Source organism: Pieris rapae, chromosome 15 (genome assembly GCF_905147795.1).
Source record: "Pieris rapae chromosome 15, ilPieRapa1.1, whole genome shotgun sequence".
NCBI classification, from domain to species: Eukaryota; Metazoa; Arthropoda; class Insecta; order Lepidoptera; family Pieridae; genus Pieris; species Pieris rapae.
The window spans coordinates 6,001,120-6,008,593 of NC_059523.1; positions in this window are offsets into that span (position 1 = coordinate 6,001,120).

The window sequence follows — 7,474 nt, forward strand, 5'->3', positions numbered from 1 at the left end:
GCAGCCCATTCAGTCACTATTGGCGATTGAAGTGATCTCTAATACTTGCGATTCGGTTTCGGTGCACTGCAGTAGAAGCAATTCTTCTAATTCTGAAAACGAGGTGTTGGTTGAAAAGCGCTTAGTTACCTGATTTGCGAAGCCTCTGATTGGCATCTTGGAGCTTTAATTCTTGTACCAATTGAATTTTGTAGGGGTGTAGCTTTAGGTATTTACGTAAAATACGGTGTACTGAAGATGTATGCACACTTAAGCTAAGGTAAATAAATAGAAACTTTCTTTTGAGACACCTGTTATAATTCATGCACATATTTTGTGTTAAATAGTGAAGTATTTTCACTAGAGTGTCTGTATTGTGAGTGCGTGTGGCATTTTATTCAAATGCTTTAGTGTTAATTTCATAACCGTAACATAACATTTTATCAATATCTTAAATTTTAAAATATATCTTTTAGTATAGACAACATAAGAATATACTGTGGGAACAGTATATAAAGTATTTATACAGTATAAATATCCTATAATAAACGGCTTTTTATTAAAACCTATAAATCTTAAGCACACAAAAAGTCTTCAATAACTCATGGAAAATTGTGAACTTCAGTGGCGCTAGTTAGACTCCAAAGATTTATTGAAATATCTGTCTATTTACGATTAAAGATTTACTAACCGCATATATTATATATATATTGTATTACTCTGGTACCTAAGTTAAATCTGAAGGCTGTTCAACTATTGACTTTGCCAACTGAAGTAGTAATACAATTAAGAACTTTAAACTTCATAACTGTAGAACTGTGTATTAGTCAAGCCTATTTAATCAAATATACTTGAAATCGTTCATGGATCAATCAAAAACTTCTTTCACATCGTAGAACCCAATTGACAGAAAGACTTTATACATTTTTATAAATCAGTTTTATACTGTTTTGGTCTCTTTTCAAACTTACCTTTGTTAATTATGTTAACGTAATAATAGTTATTTATTATCATTGCCAGATTTGGCGAGAGATTGGCCCAACTCCCTTGGGGGACACGAGCCTTCTGGTCTCTCGCCGAAGTTGTCCAAGGGAATTTTTGTCAGCCCGCCATTCCACCACTGCACATGGAGAATGACTCGCTGGCCCACTGCGAAGGAGAAGGCCGACCTTTTGGGCTGTCTCTTCGCGTCCAACTTGACTGGAAATGGTCGGTGGTGATCGCCCTCGTTATCCATTTCGCGGTGTGATCATATCCTAATAGGCAGTGTAATAAATATCGGCCCAACATATCTCCCTTCTAAATATGTTTTACATATAAAATGGTGTTCCAGGTGTTTATGCAGGTTCCGGATAAGACGAAATTCTGGACGACACCCAAACTGCTCTTGGCATGTATTCTGAAATATTAAACAACCTCTTCAATATCCCCATACATTTTATAATAAAAGTCTAGACGAATCCCTGAAGAAACTATTTAGAACTAGCTAAATGCCAGTGTATGGGCAAAAGTTACTGTACAGTATCGATAATATCATTTTTTTATTCAATTATTACACCTATTTGGGATCTCTGTACATGACAGTTATAGTTTTGTCTTTTAGCCGTATGCTAAAGAGAACAGATTAAAAACACATCAAATCACAATAAAGGCTTGATTGTTATTACATATATATATTTATTATATAATGTATATATAATAGACATACTCAATTTGAAGCACATCGTAATATTACTAAGTTATCCTATTTTCCAGTCATAAGAGAAGTCCAATGCTATAGCTTATCTGCTAACATGTTCACAATACGAGGATACTTCAAAGTTTGTCATACATCATCAAACATGTAAAAAGAACGTGCCTTCATACACTCATAGTTAATAGAGATAAAATCTGACATTATCCCAGCAAATTGAAATTCAAATCTGCTCTCGCAATATAATACTCGGATACACAAAGCTCGTTTTTAATACGTGTGACACGATTTCGGTATAATCTTGATAAGGTTGTATTGAGATTTTCCTTGGCATATGAGATAGTGTTGAATGAGTTGCGGGTTGTCACGTTGAATTGAAGAATCGGTGAATATACGAAATTCATGTTTGTGTTATTAATTAAACTGATATAAATTGGACTTTTATCGGTCTTACTATATTTTTATGCACTAAAGCACTGTGAGAAGTTCAATTATAATTGTTCTTCAGGGGTTCTTTAAAAGATCAAAAATGACAATCTATTGCCACATGATATCATGTTTTGGAACGAAATATAAATTCAAATCCAAAATCGTTTATTAATTTAGGAACACTTATGAACGTCAATAAAGAAATACATATTAAATGCTTCTAATTTTACATGTAGGTACTCTTCTCAAATTAAGAGTATAGAACGGACGAGAACTCAAAAAAAAACATAAAATCATACAAATTTATAAAAATTATGGTATTATGATATCATAGCTACAGAGCTTCTCAGGACTAATAAGAATAAAAATTAATAAAAAAGTAAAAGAAAATGTACGAAAAATAATAACTATAATAGAGGAATTTTATTAATATCATTTAACCCTAAAGCACGTTTAAACTAAGCATTGAATTTGCGTAAATTTCAAATTACCTAGAAAAGATTCATTTCATCCATCAAGTTCAGTTCTCAGTAAAGCACCTACGTGCGAGAACTTTTAACATCGATCTTTCACATAATTCTCGATGACCTGTCGTTCTACTATTTACTTATGAAAATTGCGCACTTTAAGGTTCTTGCTATGCTAATTTTCTTCGTAAAGCGATAAAACCTGATGGAATTTTGTGTCAATGATTCAACGCTTTAGAAATTGAACTCAATTGTTCAGAGGCGGTATTATTTTCTTATTAAGAAGATTTACATTTTATATCTAAATGTACTAAATATAAACAACTATGGACAACATTTGGACAAGTACTTAATAATTAGGTGGATTGAAATAAAATCATTTTAATCTAAAATTAGTACAAAGAGCATTATAAACAAAATAAATTATTTTCGGAACATTTAGGACAGATTTATGATACAAAATTTATATTACTAAAGACACGTGTTATATAAGTTCTTTAATATTGAAAAGGTTAGCACAAGCAATATTAACAGTGTCAAAAAGTTTGGTAGCGTTTTACGTTCCGAAACGTATAGTTCATAAAGAACTGAAAACGAGACGTATGATCTACGTTTGAAAAAGAAAATGATTGCCACTTTATTAAATGTAAATATAAAGTTGCTAAAAATTCCATTATCCCTTTATTGCCAACATTCTTTGTGTTTTGTATTTCTTTTAAGAGAAAATTCTAAACTTCTTGCTAAATAGTTCGAGTTGAAAGGCTGTTTATTCAAAACTTATAACTGCGCAATAAAACAAAGAATTCGTTTTAGTTATAATGGTCTTCGGTTTCGTTCACAATAAACAACGCTACATAAACATTTCTGGAACGAATAGGTACTTATTTTTCTTTGAAACCGTACCGAAAAAATGCCATAACTCCGGTCTATTAATTAAAGCGACTCCTGGGTGTATGACATCATGTTAGCGGGCTTTCGACAAGAGTTCTTTGTCTAAGTTGACAAAATAGCGTGTAAATCTTGTCTCGTGACAGCCGACATGCGTGTATAAATCTGAGTTGAGAAAATAATATTTTTCAATATCTTTGTTGCGGCAATTGTTGCGTCATCATGTGCTCTCGGATGTTGGAGATGGTGTGCTGAATGATGAAATGGATTGCCTGCATTTGTTTGTACAGACTCAATATAAACACAGAAGTCGGCGCGGCAAAAAGAAAACATCTCGGTTCTCATATTCAGATATTAAGTATGTGAATGCTTTAAAATGGCACTGTTTATGACTTTCGTCTCGTATGGCTATTGTTTCTAGGAAAATTATTTTGCCTGATGCTAGTGAAAATATTTTCAATGCTTGTTAAGCATTGGCTTTCGTTTGTTTAGTGTATAGGGATTTACAAAAGCTACCCTTGTAAATTGATTTCTGGGAAATAAAATATTTCATTAAGTTAAAATTAATTATTTAAATATGATGATTACATCTACGGTTTCTAAACAATAAATGCTATTTAAAAATATTTCCAAGCTAACATTTTTATAGATTACGCCAACTACTATAATGTGGTTGTCTTTGTATAGTTGACATATTTGGGGTTCGAAAACTAATCGTGATGATGACGGGTAAATATAAGTGGAAGTAATTACAACAAGCTGGTGCGTCCTCAACAAAGGCGCGTCCTGCGCAGTTGTCAGGCACAGGAATAGAATGGTACCAAGAAAGGGTACATTCTACTTGGAGCCATTTTTTTTATAATTACTTAAATGACAAATATTTATACTTAGGTCGATTTAAAAAAGCAATTCCTTTATTACGACTTCTGTATTCTTCTTAAATAGTCGCTACTTCGAGAGTAAATGTGAAGATTAAAATTTTTAATCACTCCGATTTTAGATTCAGATTACTACAATATAAGTTATATTACCAAGCTATGTTAGCTTGGTAATATAGCTGTGTTAATGTGGCTGTTTATTTTTAAAGCACGATGGAATTCCTTTTCGATGTTGAAAATAAGCAACATTATTGGATTGAGCCTGTCAGGCTTATATTATGTCAGGCATCATAAAGGATGTATAATCGAGAAAAAGGAAATAAAAAAGGAATATTATTTTAATATGGAAGACTAAAACACCCCCTCGACACAAGTGAAACAAACTTACTCGCGGCAATTCGAGGTGTTTCCAATTTACAGACGACGTAATGCGACAAGATTTAAAAGCGGTTTTAATTTAAAATATCTCACTGAGACAAGACGCTACATTTGTTAGTCATACAATTGCGTGATATCAATATTTATTACCATTTGCAAGTGCTATTTTTATAAAACCGAGATAAATATGTAATACGCGTTGCTTTTTGCTGAATGATTACGATATCACACAAACATTGTACCATTTTGCAGTTTTGTTAGACTTGTTTTGTAAAAGACAAAGATGGCACAGAACACATCTTAATGTATTTAACAAGGTCGGGTTTGTTCCAACACTTGTATCTCGAGAACGTCTGGACCAATTTTTATTTTTGATTTCTTGTATGTTACTCCGGCCTGAATAGTGTAAAATTTAAAAAAAAAGACAAGAAAAGATCATGGATTTTGTAACTCTCAAACACTTACGTCCCGTCTTCAAATTAAAGAGTTTAATTTTTTCCAAAACTAATAACATAAGATATATCCACAATATTATTTAATATATTGGCCTATATAACGTTAAAACGTGTAAAATAATAATCAACATGGATTGCCATATACATATATGTATATGTACTTATACGAGTTTATTGATTGTCAAATATTTGTTTGAATTCCGACAAGCGTTTTGTGTTAATTTCTTATTAAAGTAGTGAATAATTATTTTGTATTCATTGTGTTACTGTCATATTATTATCGATTAAGTAACACTGACATTCATTCACTTTTAGGCGGTACGAAATTTGCCGGGTCAGCCAATATGATATAAAAATTCAGGTTTGGACAAAATTTTTAAAATTAGAAAATTTATATAATTTTCGTTTCTGTTATTCTTACAGGTATGTAACATTTTAAAATATTTTAATGATAAACAATTTAAAACAGAATGCACTAAAAAGAACAAAAACTGCGCAAGTTCCACACTTCTGAACATTCATCTCCTGAACTATGGAACACAACCTTCTTTACAAAATAATTTCCTGATCAATCATTTGCCACCTCCATACTCAATACTGTGTAGAAAAGTTGCATCAAATCGTAATTTTTTTAAGTCGATTGAAAATTAAGCTTCGTTCTAAGGTTTTTTATTGTACTAAACATTTTCGACAGCAGTTAATTTTAAGATAAATCGATGTATCTTGTAACAAATCCAGACAAAAGAATAAAATTGATTTTATCTTCTCAGAACACGCGATTTTCTTAAAGTACAGTTAGATCTACCATGAGATCGTAAAGTGGGAGTAATGAAAAAATCGTAAACAAGAAGCCAGGCGAAATATGATTATTGCCTTGTGACAGAAATTGACATATTTTTAATATGTTGTATCTGAACGCTCTTTAGTTACACTACAGGTTCTACTTGTTTACATTGGGTATCATCTACTTATGGTGTGATAAAAATATTTTCAAGAAATGAAATACTTATAAAGTACTTAATAAAAACAAATAATTATAATAATTTACCATTGGCGCTACAACTCTATATGGGTTTTGGCCTCAGATTACATCCGATCATTTCGTTTTATAGCAAGTAGGTGACCAGCCTCGTGTGTCTGACATATTCCACCGATTTGGTATCCTTACGATGTTCGCCTTCCCAGTAGGATCGAATGCTAAATGCGCTCATAGAAAGAAAATTAAATCGGTGCATAGCCGCGATTCGAACGCATGACCTCAAGGATGACACTTAAGCCACTAGGCCAACACTGATTTTGTTTTTATAATATAATATAATATAATATAATATAATATAATATAATATAATATAATATAATATAATATAATATAATATAATATAATATAATATAATATAATATAATATAATATAATATAATTTAATATAATATAATATAATATATTAGACCAACTACACATATAGTTTAATTATTTATGAAACTACGCTATCATTTATTATGATCTAGTAACAGCCAGAGAATATTTTTTTATCAGAATCACTTGTAAACTTAAAAATAAATGTATTTCATTGTTTTCAAAAATAAAAAGTGGAACCCTTTACAAGACTAAGATTATTTCTAGTTCAATTAAATACTGTTGTTAGAATAATCTATTATTATGACAAACATAATTATTAAATCTTATTATCAAGCATTCTTTACAGAGTTTAAATTTTTAGTTCCTGTTAAGAGCGATTTAACAAAAAATCAACAAACTTCCCGTCCTTTGATACCTTGAGAAGGGCCAAGCATTGTTCTACCTTCCTCAATTAATAAATTTATTACTATCATACGTGTATTCGATTCGAAAGTAGTTCCGTGTACATTTGTAATTGAGATTCAAATGAAGCATCAAGTATATTATAGTATTTTGGTATGCTTTACACCACCTTCATGACTTAGATATCGCTTTTACCTTACAGAAGAAAGAATAATTTTTAATGGTTAATAAATAAAAGTCTCCTTTATGCTGCGTTTAACACATTCACTGATCAAAGTTTCTTAACATATATTAAGCCTTATGTGTCTGGTTCTTCTTTTTTGACTCTGAGACAGAGGTTGATGATGTTTTTAGAGATAAATCAATTCGTGATACGACCAAAAGCACGATGGCATGATTGTGTCAACATAGTGATTCGCACGCACACTGCTCTCTTTAATCTAAGATATTATTAAAAAACTAGTTTTCCTTGAACAACCCTAATATGGATTTATTAAGCAAATTCAAATAACCCCCAATAATCTGTAGCTTTTTGAAGAGACATCAAA